The sequence below is a fragment of the Halichoerus grypus genome, chromosome 10, assembly GCF_964656455.1.
Source record: "Halichoerus grypus chromosome 10, mHalGry1.hap1.1, whole genome shotgun sequence".
Taxonomy (NCBI): Eukaryota; Metazoa; Chordata; class Mammalia; order Carnivora; family Phocidae; genus Halichoerus; species Halichoerus grypus.
Window position 1 is genome coordinate 136,595,873 of NC_135721.1, and position 21,359 is coordinate 136,617,231.

At 52.2% G+C, this 21,359-nt stretch overlaps 1 long non-coding RNA gene across 1 annotated transcript; it reads right to left on the reverse strand.

Moving 5' to 3' along the window:
• Positions 1-356: 356 nt before the first annotated feature.
• Positions 357-3,827, reverse strand: LOC144379179 (uncharacterized). Its single transcript, XR_013441549.1, has 2 exons — positions 3,696-3,827; positions 357-1,286 (listed from the first exon to the last, which is right to left on the reverse strand). It is a non-coding gene; the product is annotated as an uncharacterized LOC144379179 (long non-coding RNA).
• Between the last annotated feature and the right edge of the window lie 17,532 nt (positions 3,828-21,359).

Consider the following 21,359-nt stretch of genomic DNA (forward strand, 5'->3'; position numbering starts at 1 on the left):
TGGGCCCAAGACCCAAACGGGCCCCTCACCACAGAAGACACGCAGACGAGCACCTGAACACATGCTCCTCATCCTGTGTCATCAGCGAAATGCCCATGACAACGGCAGTGAGACGTCTGCACACCCATCAGAAGGACCCAAACCCACAACGCCACCGAACACGGGCCAGGACGTGGGGCAGCAGCGTTCTCGTGCGTTGCCGGCGGGAAGGCAACATGGCGCAGCCTCTTCGGAAGGCAGTTTGGAAGGCAATGTTTGCAAAACTAAAATACTCTCACCGTACGATCCAGCAATCATGCGCCGTGGTATTTATCTAGAAGAGTTGAAAGCTCACGTCCACACAAAACCTGCACACGGGTGTTTAAAGCAGCTTTATTCACAGTTGATAAAACTTGGAAGCGACCAAGGCGTCCTTCAGCAGGCGATGGACAAATACACGTGGTCCATCCAGACGGTGGGAGAGGATCCAGGGCGGACAAGACATGAGCTCTGAAGCCCTGAGGAGACAGGGAGGAAGCCAGACGCATGTCACTCAGTGAAGGAAGCCCATCTGAAAAGGCCACACGCCGTGGGATTCCAACCCTGTGACCTTCCGGAAAAGGCACAAGGACGGAGACGTAAAGAGACCAGTGGTCGTTGGGGTGGCGGGAGGTGGGGTGAGGGCAGTGGGGGTTTCAGGGCAGGGAGACTACTCTGTATGACACTCTAAAGCTGGACGCACGTCACGATGCGTCTGTCCACGCCCGCAGAGTGCACGGCGCCCAGGGTGACCCGAGGGTGAGCCACGGACTTTGGGTGACAACGGTGTGTCTGTGTAGGCTCATCCCTGTGCGACATACACCATTCCGGTGAGTGATGTGGACGACGGGGAGGCCGTGCGTGTGTGGGGGCAGCGGGCAGGGAAACCTCTGTACTTTCACTCAGTTTTGCTGTGAACCTAAAACTGCTCTAAAACATAAAGTATTTTTTTTAAAGCAAAGAATGAAGGTTTTAACTCAAAAAATGAGGAAAAACTCAGGCCTAAAATGCTTCCTGTCCTCACTCCCTGCCAGACACATCAGGCATGGTTTCCAGCAGTCCTTGAGCTCGGGGCTCGTCACCCCCATTTTCAGCCACGAGAAGCAGGGCTCGGGGTCACAGGTGACCTGCCCGGGGTCCCTTGGCCTGAGTGAGGGAGCAGGGGTGTAGCGGGCAACACACCGAGGGCCTGTCTCCACAACCTTGCTCCAGGATTCCTTTCCGGCAGAGCACCAAGCAAAACCCAAGAGATGTGGAAGAAGTCACGACTGCAAAAGAACAGAAATAACAAAACAGAGAAGCAGAAGTCAGAGTTGACGAGTACTGGTCAGAGCTGACCAGCGTATGTTGGGAGGGAGCATGCACGTTCCAGACGCCCCTCCCCATCCCCGGGCTGGCCCACACGTGGCCACTCATGCCGGGTCCCCACACGACCCTCACTCCCGATCCCCTGGCACAGCCCGGTCCTTGGGGCCCCGGGTCACCAGCCAGCGATGTCCTTGGGGAGAATGGGCCCCGTCCCAAACCAGGAAGCAGTCATGAAAAGAAATAATGAAACAGGATCGCAAAAGTTAGGTTTGTTCTCTAAAATCACAAAATGTTTGTTTCTTAAAAACAAAATAAAAAAGAAGCGTGAGGAACAGAAAGCAGGACATACTGAAATGAAGGTTCTCAATTCCCTACTCAGGACCTTGGCCGTGAACACCTGCTAGGCGCTCGGGCAAGCCCCCACCCCCTGACGTCTCAGAGGTGTGGAATCTATGAAATGGGAACAATATGAGCGCATCCGTCGGCTGGCTGCACCATGTGAGCATGAGCTAATGCTGCCACATAATGTGGTCTCATCATGACCCTCGCCTTGCCTGGTGCGGCTGTCGTCATTACCCTTAGTTACAGATGGGGGAAACTGAGGCCTGGGGAAGATGGATGTTTGCCTCGAGGCCCCCACACAGAGTTTGTGGCCAGCCCTCAGCGGGAAGCCACTCCTGGAATTTTGTCCAATGATCCTTCAGGTCGAAAGAGGGAGTCACACGCCTTTCAGGGTGGCCCAGCCCTGAGCCCAGTAATGTTGCTTACTTTGGCGTTTTGTCAACTGGAAATCCTTATTAACTAACGATCATACCATACAGTGAAAATTGATGTTCACAAGCACTTATTGAAATTAAGTTTAAAATAACTCTAGTGTTAAGTGTATTTTATTCTAATTCCTTGAAAATTGGCCATCCGTGTGCAGTAGATGAGGTCACAAGAAATCTTGCTTACGAAAACCACTCTGTTCTGACCCTCCCAGACGCCTAGCTCCCGCTGGAAGAAGAGGGGCTCAGCCGGGCAGGGTCAGCGCCCGCGTGCTGGCCCCACAGCCCGCCCCACGTGCCCACTTCCAGACTCCTCCACGGCGGGTCCTGGCGCTGCTCACCTGGGCACACCACATCACCACAGCCAGCAGCCCCCAACCAGCTTAGGGGCCAAGAGTGACCCCCAAAAAAACGGGTCCAAATCCTAACCCCAGAATCTGTGAATGTGACTTTATTTGAAAGTAAGGTCTTTGCAGATGTGATCAAAGCAAGGATGTTAACGTGAGATCATCTTGGATTTAGGGCCACCCTAAATAACAAATAAGAAGAGGGGTCACAGAGAGAGACACTCAGGTCGGGAGAGGCCACGTGAAGACAGAGGCAGAGGGTGGAGGGCCGCGGCCACGAGCCCACGGACACGTGGGGCCCCCAGAAGCTGGGAGAGGCAGGGAAGACCCTCCCCTGGGGCCACTGGAGGGAGGAGAGCGCCACCCGCCACCCCTGGGCTTCAGACTTCTGTCCAGAACTGAGAGAGCACATTTCTGATGAGCCACGGTTCGTAGAGCTCTGTTGTAGTGGGCAGGGGAGACAGACCCAGGGTCAATGCCCGGTCGTCCTTCAGCCTCAGGCTGGACACCACTACCCAGATCTGAGGTAGATAGTGGCCCTCTGCTTGTGTGGCTCCCTGCACAGCCCATTCACTCCTTCGTTCTTTGTTCATTCAATCATTCAGGACCCCTTGGGAGCTACATCCAGGGTCACATGTTGAGCCAGGCTCTGGGTACATGTTGTGAGCGCAGCAGGGTGGACTCAGGCGCCCGAGGACCCTTCTGGAGGGAGCTCCTGATGGGGACAAACCGTAAGCAGCCCCGAGTGCTGGAGGACCGAGGAGGGACATGCGTGAGTCTGTCCGCCCACACCTGAGCGCCGCATCAAGTGACCTTCCACATGCGGGTGGACAGCAGGGGCCCGGGGGCTTGCAGGCTGCCTTCGTGCACGCGTGAACCAAGTGCACGGCACTGGGCAGAGCCAGCACCCACCACAGTCCCAGGCCACAGGCAGGAATCCACCTCTGCTCCGCCCTTCCCCCAGAGCCTGACGTCATGGGACCCGGGGAATTCAAACATGACTGTCGGTGATGAGCCCTATGGGTTTAGAAATACATATGTGAAAAGGAAGCCACGTTTTAGCCACCATGCGAACCCCAACTAAGAACATAGCCCGGAAGAACAGCCTTTCCACGACCTTCAAGGTTTAGCAGAAGCTAGCAGCAGAGGTCCCAAAATGTGCACAAGGAAAGCGGCCCCAAACATCTGTTTCCCACCCCACTCCTGCCTCCCAACCCACGGCCCCGGCACTCGAGGTCCAGCCCTGCGGGATCACCGTGGCCTCACTGAGAACCGTGCACAGATCCGGAACGAGCCAGTCTCCTCATCTTGGAAGCACGGGTGGAAGCTCGATTTGCATACGGAAAATATGGCAGGGCAGGAAGGGAACGTGTTGGCGTTTCTCAGCTCTGCCAGCGTCCTCTTCCGACGGGACGGCGTCATAAGACACTCTCCTAATGAAGTAATAAAAACAGTGTGAAATTTAAAACCACCCAAGGACATCTTTACCTCCTTCTGCAGTGAAATTACAGGAATGGCTCAGAAAATGCCGACCACAGAGTGTCCCCCAGGGAGCACCCCCCCACAATCCGAATATTCAGTTACCGCCCGGCCGCCACCCCCAGATGGAACCTGGAATGTTCCCTGTAATAGTAACTTCCATATTCTAACCACTTGGTTACCTGGTAAACTCCTAGAAACTTCTAGCTGCCCAAGTAAATGTGCAGATGACTGACACAAAATCTGCTGTGTGCTCATTTTATCTTCAAAAAACTGTTTAACTAAAATATGTGCAACTGTGAAGACAGCCAGGTGCTAGAGGGAGACTTTCCTTAAACAAAGACACATCCTCCAGCTAGAGCTCTATTTACTGCATCCGTGTGTTTATATGTGGACGCCACATGGCTCACTCTGCAGGCACCACGGAGTCCAAAGAAAACGCAGTTGAGGAAAGCAGCTCGCAGGACTTTGCAAAGCCGACGCCATCGCTCACAGCCGTCCCTCGGCGGAAGAGACTGGCCCCGGGGGGAGCACTGGCTGCGCCTCCCACCCCGTGAGCAGTCTCCCCGCCCACCTGGGTGCCGCGGGCTGCCGCCCTTCCATCATCCTCAGCTGGTCTTGGTCCCAGTGTGGGGGGCTGCTAGGGGAGGGGGCTGGCTGACATGAAGTCACCCCTGAGAAGCAAATGCATGCTGGGGAGGGAGAGGCTTTGGGGTGGTTTCCCGCTGGGTCCACACACAAATCTTGCCTTCAGGTCCGATGTAAATGCTTGTCTCAAAGGCCCTGCAGGGCCCGCCTTGCCTAGCTTCAGAACCCCGTTGGTGGCTCTTCCTTGCTGCCACACTGCGGGTTGCACGGCGGGGCTCCTGCCAGCGGGGCTGCACCCCAAGGTCAGGGCCCCCAGAGATGTCTCCCTGAGCGCCTCGCCTCAGCAGCCCCCCGTCTCCAGTCTCCCGACTCTCAGAGCCACGGGCACTGGATTCTGCTTCAGTTTGTTTCTTTGTTTCTGTTCTGTCCACAGAACTGCTCTGAGCCTCCCCTGTTGGCTGCTGTGTGTATTGTCCGTCTAGACCGCTCGCCAACACAGCGCTGGGAGGGCTGCACAGTGAGGGCCGTGAAGCCCCCTCCTGGTCCCTCCTCCAGCACAGCGCGAAGCACACGGCGAGCGCCCTGAAGGAGCCAATGACTGCTGACACACGGGGAGCCCGATATAGGAGAAAGGGGCGCCCTCGGAAACTACGCCCTGCCAGGGAGAGCCCTGATCCTGTCTCCCGTGGCCCGGCATCAGTCTCCCGTGGCCCAGCATCAGCCTCCCGTGGCCCAGCATGTCTCCCGTGGCCCGGCATCAGCCTCCCGTGGCCCGGCATCAGTCTCCCGGGGCCCGGCATGTCTCCCGTGGCCTGGCATCAGTCTCCCGTGGCCCGGCATCAGCCTCCCGGGGCCCGGCATCAGTCTCCCGTGGCCTGGCATCAGCTGTGGTCGATTCATTGCTCCAGAGCAGGCTGCAGGTCCCCAGGCCCCCCTAAGCATATGCTGACCCAGAGACCAAGGCTTAGGTGGTCAAAGGCTGCTCTGTTCTCCGGTCTATACCCTAGACCAGCAGGCTTCCTGTGATCATCATTATTTTAAAGAGAGGGTGACATGATTCCCCCAAGTGATGAACAGCAGGCTTGGAATGCCCCATGGAGGCCAAACACGTAGTGTGGAAAATTCATAACAATATTGGTAGTGAAGCCAGAAGACATTGGATGGTGTTGCTGAGCATCCAACTGAAGGTAGGAATGCACAAACAAAGACTGAGCTCTCATTGTATGCTGGGCCCTTTGGCACAGGGTCCCTCTTCATTCCCAGGATAATCCGATGAAATATGCATGGGCCTTCCAACGGTGCTGCATTTTCCCAGACTCAATTTCCAGTGTTGCAAGTCAACCCTTTCTCTTCCCTTCTAAGAATCAAATCCATGAATTAAGAGGAGCTGGAAAGTCCAGTGAAAAACACACTGGGAGGGTGAATGCACCCAACCATTCACAGTGTGTGCATTCATGATACGCACCATGCCTAAAACTCAAAATACTCAGGATGCTGTTATTTTCCCCAATCACTTAGAAATATCCTCAAAGGCCGCTGAAACCAGTAGCAACTGGAATTGCTACACATTTTATCAGCAGTTAATAGAAACACATTTTTAGCACATAGATAATTCACCCAATTGATACATTTGCAAATTGATTTCAGTGAATTGAATTATGTTGGATCCTGCAGCAGTGTTCATTCGGTGAATTGACTGACCATGAGTTAGTTCTGTCAACCGGCATTTTAGGTCCAAAGCTTATCTCCCTGCTCAGCCGCAGGCCCTCTCGACCATATGGTTCTTCTGCAAGGAGCTAGCTTTCTGCTGTCTGCAGACACGCAAAGTTCTCTTCCGAACCTCATTTCATTGCTTTGACTTAACCAATCCATGGGCTGCCCACGTGAATGACTGCTAAGCATTGTTTCCAACACTCTGGGGTTTAGAAAGATGCGGTCAAGGAGTCAGGGCTTCTTCTTTCCTGATGAGATATGAAATGCGCTGGTCTGCCCTCCCCCTCCTCACACCACCGTGAGATTCACCATCAGACGCGGTTTTTCATTCTGCGCTGTATAAACTAGGATCCGTGTTTGGCTGCTGAGAGCTGTTTTTCCGCCAGAGTTCGCAGCCCATCCACCCTCCGTGCCCATACAGATGTGATTTAGGGCATCGTGAATCAATCACCACTTTTGGAATTCTAACTAACAGATGTCCTCTTTAGAGATTCTAATGCAAACTGTTAACCCACAGATTTCTTTGGCTTTTTTTTTTTCTTTTTAAAGACATGCCAGTTGTCTGTGAAGATGCCAAATGGCATCAACGTTATTTGGACATTGGACTTACAGGCAGGTCTTCCTCAAATAAAATAAATGCATCTTATGGAACAGCGAGGGTGGGGGCACGCAGCAGGCCTCGGATTCCAGCTTGAGCTGGGCACATCAGGTGGCAAACAGATGCACCAAAGAGCATCAGAAATTAATCACTGCTGTTGGCACTTTAATAAACAGCTGCTTCGGAGAATGCTTTGGAATGAGCATGGTCATGACCACCAAATCTTCCTGAAAGAGGACACCGGGGGTTATAAAGCTGCCTGCGGTGTAAGCCAGGAGAGAAGGAACTCGAAAATCATTGTCAAGCAGCCTCCTTCGGGCGTGAGCCCCTGGGAGTGGCCCTGAGGCCGGGCTGGAGCAGAAGAAGAACAGCAGGAAGCGTGTAGGATCGATGTAGGATCGGAGCCCGAGGCTGCACGGATTTGGGATTTGCCCTGTGATCTCCAGGGCGTGCCCTGCCCTGCTGGGGCTGTTTCCTGTTCCGCAGTGTGGGGATGCAGTGTACCCCGGCCTTCTGGGCTTCTGCAAAGCCGGGAGTTAGTGGCCAAGGCCGTCCTCTGAGTGGCTAGGGAGGCCCCTGTGTGTCAGCTAGCATCCGTGCCCTCATTCACATCCTCCAGAGTGGGAGGGAAGCCGCTCCCACGGCGGGGTAAAGGGAAATCTGGCAAAAGTAAATCCGTCTCTCCCTGCCCGCTTACCTGGGATAAACTCCCAGCGCTCCTCGCCAAATTCCCATGGTGATAAATAGGAGGTTGGAAATGATTCAGTGCAGCACAAAGATCCGATAGTTTGCCTTCCATGTGCTTCTTCGGTGCTGAGAAAGCGTTCGAGGGGATGCCGAGGGCAGAACTCTGCAGGGCCAGAACCCAAGCCCACATTCCTTCTCCGTGGCTACTTCTCTCCAACAGCCACATTTTCCCCTTTAAATACCCGTCTCTGTTCCTTGAGGCTGCCTCAGCTCCCCACAGACAGGGACACAAGGAAAACGGTCACCCACAAGGACACACAGTCACTGGGACAATTCCCTCCCAGGTCCAAACAAGAAGACCCGGGCAGGAAAGTGGGGCTTCGGGGGTGGGGGAGCCCTGCACACTCAACGTGAGGGAGGCCGGCCAGGCTGTCACACCCTGGGGGCCCAGGCCCACCGTCTCTGTTGGGGCCCAAGTCAAAGGTCACTCGTCCCCTCCGTGCTGCCGAGGGGCTGGGCAGTAGTGGTCGGCGAGTGACTGCACGGCAGGCCCTCACATCCCTCGGGAACAGCAGAGAGATGCTCTGAACGACTCGGCTGCCACTGGAGACCAGCAGGCCCAGAACGCCCGAGTGCTGGCCCTCGCTGGGCTGGACCAAGCCCACAGCACTTTCCCTCTGGGTCTGGAGCAGGCTGGGCCTTGGTGGCTTTGGCTCATCACACAGGGACAGAGAGAGCACCATGTCCATCCACTGCACCTGTTACTCCCTCAGAGGCTGAAAGCATCGCAGGCCTCGCTGGAGACACAGAGGACCTCCGCCCAACGTCTGCCCAACCTCTGCCCCAATGTGCCCACATCAGAGGATGGGAGACGTGGGTGGGGACGTACGCACTCCTGGATGGAGAGCAGCCCCGTGGTGAGGAGGGAACGGTCGATTCGGGGAGACTCGGTCTAGACGCGCTAATGTCACAGACAAAATCTGCTTCCCGCTCATCAGCCTGCTATTCCTACAGAGCAACTAAACAGGTTGCCCAATTATTATACTATTAATTAGCTTAAATATAAGTTTTAAACTATAATGTGAGCACACTGAATTCAAAAGTTCACAGGTCAGAAAGGAAATAATATTTCAGAGGCTAAAATGTTGATATTTGTAAAAGTCAAGACAAGATCCAGCGTCTAATGTTTGCTTTCCAGGATCTAGGGAGGGAGGGCTGGTGGAGGGGGGGGCTCCAGGAGACGTCCAGGTGTCCTCGATTTCTGAATCTGGGGGACACATGTGGGGGCGTTCATGTCCCCATTCTATTTGTGTGTATGCTAGAAACGTTCGATAATCTAAGTTTTTTTTTTTTAATCTATGCAGGTACCACACTCTCAGCTTTTCGTATTTCTAAAAGTTACTGTGTTAAAGAACAATTTAAGAACCCGTGCAATGACTAAGAGGACAGTAACAGGGAACCTGGCCACGGCTTCTAGAACCATCCTCCATTATCGCTGAGACAAACCTCCGACTGACCCAGTTCTCAAAGCAGGGCTCCCGGCCTCACTGCCAGGACAGAGGGCAAAGACAGCCTCACCGTGCCTTCCCAGGGGCTCACATGACAGCGATGTCCTCGCTCTCTGTCCCTCCTGCCTCCCAGCACGGGGAATCTCAGTGCCTTGTGACCTGGGAAGCATGGGGCCCTCCCTCCCCCACTTTGAAGTGGCCTGAGCCCACCAGCCTCACGCCATGTGCCTACACCATGACAGGTCAGGGTGGAGCTCGTGGTCTCGAGGCCTTGGGGTCGGGAGGGACTCGATTACTAATTAACCCAGGACAGCCCCATTGTCCCAGCTGCACTGGCCCCTGAGCCAGAAGGTCTCCGGAACTAGCCCTGTGAGAGTGGGAGAGTGGCCGGTGCTATGGCAGCAATCTTGAGTCCAGGAGGGGAGACCAGCCAGCGGCCGAGCCCCGAGGAGCCCACCCAGAGGCCTCCTTCAGTCACGCCGACTCCTGAGTCCTCCCTCCACTGGCCGCAGCCCGCCCCCCCAAGCACCGACCCCTGACTTGGCAGTTTCTTGCTCCCCGTGCGATCTGGAGGTCCGTCGCACACATCTCCAGGACAGGGGCGTCACTTGGCCTCTTGCTGCTAATTCTCCTCAGGGAGAGCGTTTTCCCCTCAGGCACACAGTTGAGCCGTTGCCATAAGCCCTCCTGTGAGTCCCGAGGAATCTGTCCCATGAGTGTTCGCTTTGTCTCTCAAGAACCTGGTGGGTCTCCAGGTCGGCCACCATCTCTCGCAGTCGTCCCCGTGTCCCCAGGGCACCTCACATGGCCGCCAACGCCAATCACCACGCAGAGCACTCAGGGGCTGTGTAACAAGATCCAGCATTTCTCACTGTCGGGACTCGGGCGCCAATGCTAAGGCTCTTGCTTCCAAAGACATGCTCTTCTAGAACATAAGGAACCGCGCCAGCCGGTGAAGGGAGAGGACTCTCCGATCCCCCTCGTGCTAGATACGGTGCACCTGGGCTGCGACCCCGAGCTCGGAGGTGGCAGCATGGCCTCGTGGCTCTGTGCCAGCCTGCAGGCCTCGCCGCGTGGCTGCCCACCATCGTGGAAACAATCTTACCATCTTCGGCTTGCTTCATTTCGGTTCCTGGGGCCCGTTCTCTCTCCCCCTGCCTTCCCTCTCTCCCCCTAACTTAACCTGAGGCAGGTGCATGCACACGGTTAGACCACCGCGGGTGTGGACTGAGGACTCAATCAACCTGCGCATCACGACCGGGCAAGCCAAGCTGATGGCTCGCAGGTGGACACCTGAAGCTGCTTGTCCACAAGGGATGTGGTCACACCGGATGCGAATCATGGCTGTTTATCCCGGAGACCATCCTCGCCAAGGAAAGAAAAGCTAGGTGCAGCTTCCCACATCGCCGGTGCCACAGGGCTGTCCATGCACGGGGGGGCTGGGGAGCTTGGCGCCACCGTGAAAGTGGCTTCCGACACGTCACCAGGAGGCCGTGCACCGTCTGTTTATCACTGAGATCTTCGCCTTGCCCGAGAGCCCCGTGCAGCCCCTTGTGGTTTTCATTCCCACCTTAGGAAAGCGCCTGTGGCCACTTTTGTTAGTGGTCGGACATTCACACCCCATAATAGAGCCCTCGGTGGACCACGGGGGGCTGGCGCTCACACCGAACCCTGTGATTAACACAGCCGAGCCGTGCCATCAAAAGTGTAATTCTGCCTTGGATGAAAAGGAATTTCTAAGGCAGCTTTTTCTCGCTGACTTCTTTGAATCCACTTATAAAAAAAAATCAGAACTTGATTCCAAGCTTGTTCTCGGGGACGGCAAATTAATGAACTGTCCTCGTGTTTCTAAAGACTTAGCTCAGAACTCAGGTTACCAGGCGGGCTGGTTTTTATTAGTCACCGTATTCTGGGCTCTTTGCAATTCCTGTCTTTTATTGTGGTGCCGGAGGGTGTTGTATGAGGCTGATGAATGTTTGCTGCAGAAAGCTTAACTAGCATCCGAGAATCGGTGGCTGGTTCCTCCCATCCCACTCCTCTTCTCCCCAGTCAAAGGAATCCAGGAGGCAGAATTCAAGTGAAAACCAAGCGGTGCATAATTCTTAAATGCGACAGTTAAATGCCCATATAATAAGTAAGGCAGTGATTAGACCAGTGCTTTTCACAAAAGGATCAGATGCTTGTCTGCCTTTGAAAGGATCTGCTCCTTGAAACCTGACTTAGGGGATATTCAATCAGCATGAATATCTCCCAGTTACGGTCGCCATAAGATAGCTGTCAACTCTTCCGAACAAAGCGCGCCGTTTACAATGTATTTACGCGGGAGTCCACGTGGAGAGCGCTTGAATATGCTCATTGTGTTCCCTTCAAAGTGGAGTGATGAGGAATCAGAAGATGTTTTATAAAATGGGAGGAAGGCAATCTTGCCTTCCTGTGACACCTTTCAGGCTCAAAGAAGCCCAACAGAGAGATACTTGGGAAGAGTAAGTGCCGCAGGAGTGAGGCTGGGGAGGGAAGAAACCTCACGCCCGGCTGCGTGCCAGCCCCCCGGGCCCCGGAGCCCTCAGCTGGGCCAGCAAGAGGCGGCAGCTGGGATGAGGGGAATCCCTTCCGATGTTCCAGGCGCCCTGGAACTGCTCTGCTTCCCGATAACCCTGCGGCCACGGGCTTCCTCGGACGCCCTGTCCGGCTGCTTGTTTTTATGTGCTTGAGGGTCTGTTTCTTTTTCCTTTACTTACATTTAAAACATCTACATCAAACCAAATTAAGACAATATTAACTTGTTCTTTTCATTTCTGGTGGCTGACGATTTCACTGCTCCTCTCCTCTTGGGGTTCCCTTTCAATCCTAATGCGTAAGGATCCATAATTATACTCGGTCACATCGCCGGCTCAGGTAGGATTCCATGTTCTGTTCCCTCACCCGGCCCGGTTCTGTCAGTTCTCCCTCCTGCCTCCACCTGGGGAGCAACATGGGCTCTGCGGAGGCCGGTGTCACAACCCAAGATGGGGATGACCATCCCCATCTTGCGGCCGCTGTGTAGACTACAGACAATAGGGCAGCTCCTAATATTTCTTAGTCACGCAACTTCTTCCTTCGGGGAGATTCCTGGGAGCTAAATGTAGTCTATCTAAGGTTGTTTGTATTTTTGTGGTTATTTTTATAGAGAGGAAAATTATTTTCACAAGGAACTACGCTTGTTTATACGCCCTCAACCACTTGGGGCTACAGCACACGGCGTGCCCAAAGGGCTAGTGATTAGGGGCTGCTTAGTATGTTAATTTAACAGATCGTTTTAAGGTCTATTAATTTACTTGAGAGAGAGAGTGTACGAGTGGGGGGAGGGGCAGAGGGAGGAAGAATCTCAAGCAGACTCCCCGATGAGCGCAGAGCCCGACACAGGGCTCAATCCCAGGACCCACGAGATCATGACCTGAGCAAAACCAAGAGCTGGATGTTTAACTGACTGAGCCACCCAGACGCCCCTTAATTTAACAGATTTTAACACCGCTCCTCATTGTTACTTTGCTCAGCCTTAAGGAGGCTGAATATTGTTCTATCCTTACCCACATGATCGTGGTGTGTGACTCCACCATCATAATTCTTGTGCATTTCCCTGAACAATCATCAGCTCATTTCTTTAAGAGATGGCTGCCCAACGGGGCATGTGAAAATACCAGGCTCCCAGTTAAACTGGAATCTCACCTAAACAGCAAATACATTTTTAGCTGAGTGTGTCCTGTGTACTATTTGGGACATACTTCTACTAAAAAGTTGTTTGTTATCTTTCAGAAATTCAAATTTCACTGGGCTTTCTGTATTTCATTTGGCAACCCCAACTTAAAAGAGTACCTAGGATAGATTTTCCACGTACCTGATGCCATCCCAGGTCCCAGGTACGCAACAAAGCACCCCACCCTTGAAGTTCTCAGTCATTAGACAAACGCCGTCAGCACTGTGGTTTTTAACTTTCCACCCTTCACATGTGTCTCCAATGTCTTCCAGGATGCTCCTTTACCTTCTGTTTGTTCTTTCTTATTCTATGTGAGGTTTTAACTTGTGATTGATTTTTTCCTCTTAGTTTCTCTTATCTTTTATTTCAAAGTTAGGAAGGCACAACATCTCCCACAAAGTGACTCTCAGACGTCCTGTCTGTGGGTCTGGTGACACTTGCAAGGATGTTTGCTGGACACACGCTCAACTCTCCCTACGATTCCCAGTTCTGAGCGGCACAGATTGTCTGACAGACTGACGTCCTTTAGACTCAGTAAGAATGCTTCCTCTGAAAACCCACTCTCATCCCCACACATCATCCAGTTTCCAGAACAGCAACTGAGAAGGGAAAGCTTGGGCCCCTTTGTTAAACTCATACTGAGGACCAAGACTGTGAAGAGCGCTTCCCACGAACCGATGACCATCCCCATCCCATGCCTCTCAGTGGCCCCACGAAGGAGGAGTTACAGATGGGCCCCAGAAGGCTAGAGAGGTCATAAAACTGAAAGAAAAGCGAAAGTGAAACTCTTTCCTTTGTAGACCAGGCTTGGCGGTGAGGCCCCTGAGTTTGGAGCTAGACTTCGTAGCTGCCAGGAGATGCACTGGACGTGATCACAGTGAATGCGTCCCACCACAGCCGTGAACACTGTCCCAACTACAGCACCCAGACTGATGGGAGTTAAGGGAATGAAGATGTACATGAAACCTAGGAAGCCTTATCAGCAGTTCATGTGGTCACCTTGTGCTTTATCGACGGGGACACATGGTCAGTTTGTGCTTAGTAAAGAAGCGTGTGTGGATGGACAGAGGTTTCAGACTCCTTTGTGAAGGGCCTGTGGTGCAAAACAAGGTGATCTGCGATGTGTGTGTTTCACTGACTCCCTTTAGAAAACATACCCCACAGCCATCTAAAACTTTTTTCTGGTTCTCCATCATCCACTGCCACCACTCCTATAGAAAATTTGACCACAGTAAGACACTTTTTTTTAAATTAAAGGATGTGTGTACAAAAGAGAAAGCTGGGTCTGAGCTTAACTTTCATGACAGTGCAATGCCTACCTGGATTGTTGATCTCAATAAGACATGTGGACAGGAAGACGTCCACACTCAGATAGTGTATTTGGTGACACAAGGGTGTTAGGCCATTGGAAACTGGATCTGGTCATTTCATTTTGTTTGCTGCCCATAAAATGGCTGCTTAATTGTAGTGAAAATAAATATGTTGCAAAAGTATATATTACACCTTCCAGAAATGGCACTGGGAAGACTGGGTATCCATGTGCAGAAGAGTAAAGTTGAACCCTTACCTCACAACATATACAATAATTCACCCAAAATGGATTAAAGATGTAAATATAAGAGCTAAAATCATAAAACTCTTAGATGAAAACATAGGGATGAATCTTGAAATCCTGGGATTTAGCATTGGTATCTTTAATATGATGCCAAAAATGAGCAACAACAAAAAAAATAGATAAATTGGATTTAATCAAAATTAAAAATCTTGTGCATCCAAGAATAGTATCAAGAATGTGAAATGACAACCCACAGAATGGGAGAAAATGTTTGCAAATCATATATCTGACATGAGTCTTGTATCCAGAATGGATAAAGAGCTCCTTCAATTTAACAACAACAACAACAACAAAAAACCCAAACTGCCCAATCAGAGAATGGGCAAAGGATTGGAATAAACGTGTATCCAATGTCCAGCAAGCAACTGAAAAGATGCTCAGCATCATGAGTCTTCAGGCAAATGCAAATAAAAACACAATGAGATGCCACTGCACACCCACTAGGATGACTATAATTTTTAAAAATTGGAAAAAGCAAGTGTTGGCAGGGTGTGGAAAAGTCAGAACCGTTGTGGGTTGCTGGTGGGAACCAGGGTGGAAAATGGTTTGGTGGTTCCTCAAAAAAGTTATAGGTACAATTACCATGTGATCCAGAAATTCCACTCCAAGATAGAAACCCCAAAGAATTGCAAACATGGACTCAAATGCATGAACAGGCATCATGATAGCAGAACTATTCATGGCAGCCAAGAGGTAGAAACAACCCAAACGTCCCCCAACAGACGGATGGAGGATGTCAGACGATGGTCTGTTGCCCAGCTGTGAAACATAGTGCGATGTGGATGAACCGCAAACACGTGGTGCTGGTTGAGAGAAGCCAGACATGAAAGATCACATGTGGCATGATTCCATTTATACAAAATCCACAGGACAGGAAACAGATTGGCCATTGACAGGGGCTGAGGGGGACAGAGAGGAGCTTCTAGATGGATAGGAAGACTCCTTTGGAGTGATGGGAATGTTCTGGAGCTAGGTGGGAGGGAGTGGGGGCACAGCACTGTGAATGTACTACATGCCCCCGATTTATTCACTTACAAATGGCTAATCTCATGTTATGTGAATTTTGCCCGAATTTTTAAAAAAGCACATAGCCCACTAAACAAGTGACAAATTGTTTGAGGAAGAATGATCCCAAAGATCATGTTCAATTTACGTCTAACTTTGCATTCTTTGTTCATTTCCAAAAATAGTGTTTTAAAGTCCTGAAGACAAGTGATGTTGAAGGAACAAGACAGAGTCCCATGGAAATCGGTGAGCACCGACTGAGCACAGACACCAGGTGCTCCTCCTCGGCCCACCATCCCCTCGTGTGGACCAGACCCACCTCTCTCCCTGAGGCCACCGTTGTCCCCCCGCAAAGTGAAGGGAAGCACTGGCAGAACCTCCGCAGGCTTGGCCGCCCACCCTGCAGCGTCAGGAGGCTGCCTCCCCACGCTCCAGCACACCCACAGATGCACCCATTCTGGGAAGAAGAAAATCAGATCAATAGGAGAATTGCCGGTGGTGATGCATGCTCTGCAGAGTTTAGGAAGTTGAGGGGGCTCTGCTGGACAGGGCTGGGCGAGAGCTTCTCCGCGGACAGGAGGGGCGGGGGCTGGGGAGGGGAGGGCGGCATCCGGTGCGGCTGGACGCAGAGGCAGGGCTGGGTCCCACAGGGCAGCAGAGATCATGGTGAGTCCCTCAGATTTCAGCTCAAGAACAATGGGTTTAAATATCTAAAATATTCTAAACAAAGAAGAGCCAGGATCCAATAGATACTCAAAGTGAAAAGTTGATAGGTGTTTAATGTCACCAATAATCAATTAGATTTAAAAGAAAAGGGGATCCTTTGTGTTTCCTTGCCTTTCACCTTGTCAAATATCCAATAATTGATCATATCTGTTTAGGAAGAAACAAGAGAAATGGACATTTTTTGACACCGGTCTCAAGAGTGTAAATCGGTAAAGACTTCTAGAAGGAATTTCTAGGCATGGATGTAAATACTTAAAACTTCTGAAGCTCTTCTGGGAATGTATTCACAAGAAATGATCAGAGAGAATCACACAAAAATTTGTTTCTGAGGCAATCCATCACAGCATTACCTATAATTGCAAAATACTTTAAATAATTTAAATATTAAAATGGGGTTAGGTAAAGTGCGGTGCATGGATAGGATAGAATAACATCCTGCCATTTAAAAAACACAGTTTCAGAGAGCATTTCATAATAGGACGAGACTTTGATGAATGAACAGCAGGCTACAATAACACCAGTATGTATTATGTATAATACCAATGCTGTAAAAAACAAGGTAAAAGCATTATGACTGAGTATCAATTCCCAAAAGCATGGCTGTGATCAGTCACCATAGGCCAGTCTCTCTCTGAGGCACTCAGTTGAACAATTGGGACCTTTCCCTGGAAAGGGAGCGGAAACCCACATAAAGCAACAGGGCTGGGAGGGAAGAACTCAGTGCCTGGACAGGGAAGGCGGAGTGGACCGCGGAGTGTCCCGGGGCCAGGCTCCCTGTGCCCCTGGCTCGGTGTGCGGCCGCCTGCTCTTGGATCCACCCCGCCTGAGCATTCTGTTAGAGCTGGCAGAACAGAATGCACCTTCTCTTTTAAGCAAAAAAAATTATTTTTAATCAAGCACATCAGTGGGTGAGCAGATGAAGACGGAGCCGAGCTCGTGGGGACCCAGGCTCCCGCCGTGGCTGGAACGCACGGCGTGCTGGGCGGCCGGGCACCATGCCTTGCTTTCCAGGCATCTGTTGTCCTCACGAATGGTTCAAGGAAACGTTTAGGTGTTGGCACATAAAGAAAACTTCTTTGATGACGTCCCCTCCAGAGCACATCAGTGACCAGAAGGCAAGTACATTTCCCAACGTGGCCTGTTTGACGAGTTCAAGCTGATCTCACGGCCCCAGTGCTTTGCTGGGGAAAGCTGCTCTCCCCAGAATGGGAGGCCACCAGTGCCCGTGCTAGGCTCACATCTCCCACATCAAGCACCTCCTGTTCTCGGCGAGTCAAAATGTGTCCCCACCACATCCGACCCCTGCCTCCAGCCAGACAGAGCCTGGTCCCTTGGGAGCCCATGTGGCCAGCATCTCGGGTGGTTGAGGGGCGGCCTCGTGCAGCTGGGCCAAGAATCCGGGATGCCGGGGCGAGTCTGGTCCTCACTTGTTCAGACGCACTGGCCTCGCCATGAGTGTGCGGTCTACAAAGGGGAGCGCCAGGCAGGTACCCGGGGCTGTGTTCCTTCCAGCAGGACCGGGTAAAGATTCAGCTGGCTCTCCGTTCTGCAAAGTGAAATCATCGTGAAGAGCTGATCCTAGGAAATCATATAAAAGAACAGTTCTAAGATCTGTCTCCTCATCCGAGATGTCCAATCTAAGAGAAAGACTTGGATTCTGGCTCTTCCTAATTAACTAGGTTGTGTATGTGCATGTGTGTGTGTGTGTGCATATGTGTTAATCTACCTTTTTAAAGAATCATATTCCATTGCCGGAATAAAGTGTCAGCATGATGAACAAGGCCAGTCTTCCCAAGTGCCTTTTCTCAGATGGTCCCTGGAAATCATGGGCCTTGGTGTCCTCTCCTATTGAGGGAACCTGGGGTTGCCAGGAGCCCACAGACTCTGTCAGCTGGATCCCAGCTCCCCACTCCACGGATGGTGCCCTTGGTGATTCTAAGACCCTAGACCCTGCTGCATTCTTAATTCTCAGCACCTTTTTAGAGGGGAGCAACCTCCCTCAGACCCGAAGACTGGAAAAGCTTCTTAGGGCTTGCTCCCCCTCCCCATCCCACAGGGAGCCTCTCAGAGCACAGTTCCAAGCAGGTGCCGGAACTGGGCTTGGCCGGGCCACGGTGGCAACTGTGAGCACACGGGGGCCAAGGGTCCTGGGCACTCCCTAGATGCCAGGTGGTCTGGCTGCATCCCAGGAACCTGGAGCAGCAGAGGGTGGTGATGGAAGCAATCGAGTCACCTACATCTTTGAACAGATGACTATGCGAGCCGATGGGGAAGGGGCTGGTGTGTGCAGATCCTTAGGAGCTGCTGCCATCGTCCCGTGAGCAACAACAGTGGGGGACGGAGGTGAACACATTACACAAAGCGAAGACATCTGTGCCCATCAGGGCTCAGCGCGGCCAGAGAAGGACACCTGGAGATGTCCGTCCACACATTGCGTGGCTGGAGGAATACAGGGATCTGTCCTGTGGTCACGTGTCTCCCAGGTTCAAGCTCCTGGACTCTATTCCAAAGGTGGTGGGAATCCATTATCAGATTATAGGAGACAGTTGACATGATCAGATTTAACATGTAGAAACTTCACCCTCTAGGCTGTGGGGGGGTGAGCTGACAGGTTTCTCAAGGCTTCTATAAAAATGAATGTGTCAAATCAGTTTCTTCATCTTTAAAATGATGTTAAAAATAACTCATTTGGGGCCTGGGGAGCATATAAAATAACTATCATAATATCTATCATTCACAGCTTGCTTAGGCATCATGCCAAAGGCTTCATCTACAAAATCTCATTTAATTTAATCTTCAAAACAACCTGCAAGATAGATGTGATTGCCTGCCTTTCGAGGGTGAGAATATCGAGTATTGGAGTTTGAACATTTGCCTAAGACCATCCAGCTGTTAGGGCAGAGCGGGGTTCTGAACACTCCTAAACTCCTCACGTCCTAAGAGACGGGCAGACAGCAACTTGGGAGCACGAGCAGGGTCCCTCCACGTTTCCCAGATGAGGGGCTGGGACTCAGAAATTCAGCAATTTCCCCAGCCCCAGAGAGCTGCTCTTAGCGCCAAACTTGTACAAATCCGAAGCTGAGACACAGGTGATTCTTACGGCGTCATCACCTACAACATCCCAAGTCCCAGAAGTTTCTTCAAACCCCCGGTGCCGCTGAAAGGCTTCTGGTCCTCAGTGACCAGCAGCGACGTTGGAAGTGGCCACGCCCTGTGCCTCCTCCAAGTGCAAGAGGCCCCGAGGCTCTGAGAAGTGAGTGTCCCCAGACAGCTTCCCTCCCGACAGCCTCCTTGTTCTTGCCATTAGGCTAACTTCCATATTTCCAGAAAAGCCGAAGCAGTTTATCGGGGAGATGAATCCAAACCCTTGAATGCACCACATGGAAAGCCGAAATGAGATGGCTGATGGAGGTCCCTACGTCTGGGGTTCTGGCACGTCCCACGGGCCAGGGGATGGAGCCCCAACCTTTGCAACCAGACCGCCCCTCTCTTGCAGGGTGGGGTAACAGGAGCTCCTGGCCTCACCTGAAACAAGAGACCCCAGGTGCTTTCCCCTTCCCCTGTAGGCTCTCACTGGGTCAGCTGCAGGCGGAACTGTGTCCCAGCCCCGGGCTGGCCCGATCGCAGCGAGGACGCTTTCCTGCCATTATGCTAAGCCATCGAGGTGACTGTCCCTTCCTCCTCAGCCCTTTGCCACCAAGCCCTGCAAACAAGATCTTGTAAATTCAAAACAACCTCCGGGGGAGGGGCACTGTATTTATTATGCATTTTTACTTTTATGACACAGCCCAATTTCAGGAAAACGTAAAAAAGAAATGTGGATCTTTGAATCAAGCCTAAGGAATTTGCCTGAACGACCGTTGCTTCAACATTTTTCATTAACACCTTAGAGAGATCCTTAAAGAACCCCAAAGCCTTTTCTTGAGTTTCACCTTAATTTGGCTGCAGAAAACTTTTCGAGGTGGGAGGAGACGAGGAGGCGGGTCTCGGGCGCGGCGGGGGGAGGCACGGGTCCAGCTCGCACACTGTGAGGCCAGAGCTAGAATCCCAGCCCCCACCCTGCAAAGCTGCTCTTCTCTCCGGGGTCTCTCTCCCAGAGCATCACACCCAAACCGTAAGCAAATCCACATCAAAGGCGGTGGAGAACATCGTCTTAGTGTTGCGCGTATTCTGTTTTATACGTTTTCCTAGGCCTGGCTGCCTGACTTAACTCGATGTACTGTTTGTCTTAGGATCTCATCCCATGGTGTCACCGCTACGGCGCTGGGTGCCTCGCAAAGCTGTCCACCTCACAAACGTTAGTCTATTGCTGTATTTCAAGGTGCTGGGTGGGGGGGGGGACACACAGTCATGGAAGCCAGCCTTGGTCCCATTGGAACGTCAGCCCGGTGGGAGCACCAAACACTCAGGGAACTGGGCAGGATGTCGCAGGGGTAGACGGCAAACAAGTGAGTGGTTCAGAAAGCTGCGCTGGGCAGGACCTCAGAGAAGGGGCAGCCAGTGTGGACACCAGAGGCCAGGGACGGCTGCCATGGAGGGAAACAGTCTGGGCCCATCATAAAAGACATAAACAGAGGGAAAGATAAGGACCTCCAAGGAGAACATGACGGGAAAGACTGAGATGATGAGAATCGGGCTGATCTCTTCTGGGTGTAGAGCAGACGCTGCTGGGATGTTTGATGAATACAGAAGATGATTTTGGCTAAACTGGGCAGGGCTGGATTCTGAAGGGTCTGCATCCAGCAGTAGGTGTTAGAGGACTTCGACCTATAACAAGGGAAAAACCATGGGAGGATTTGAGAGAGGGAGGTGATATGACGGTTGATGATCTGGCACCGTGAGTCGTGGTTGGAGTGGAGCTCTTCTCAGCACAGATGGGAGCCCGGCCTGGGGAGCTGGGGGCACTGGGCGGGCAGCAGCTGGAGGGAGAGAAAGCACAGGTGTGGGAGCCACCCGGGGAGGTGTGCAGGCTGGGCTCCCGGACGGAAGTGGGCTGAGGATGCCACGGGAAGACAGGCTCAAGGACAGACTTGGCCAGAGATGGGTTGATTCTTGAATTCACCACTCACTGGCTGAGCATCCTCAGTTTCCCCGCCGATAACACGGAGACACTGGAAGTGGGTGAGTACACTGGGTGCGGGCGGGAGCCCTGCATGCGAGACGTCAGAGCCTTCTTTGTGCAGAGTGTCCAGTAAACGGGCAGCATTACTGAGGGTGCACACCCCAACACCCCCAGGCGCTCATCTAGGAAGGGGACTTACCTTCTA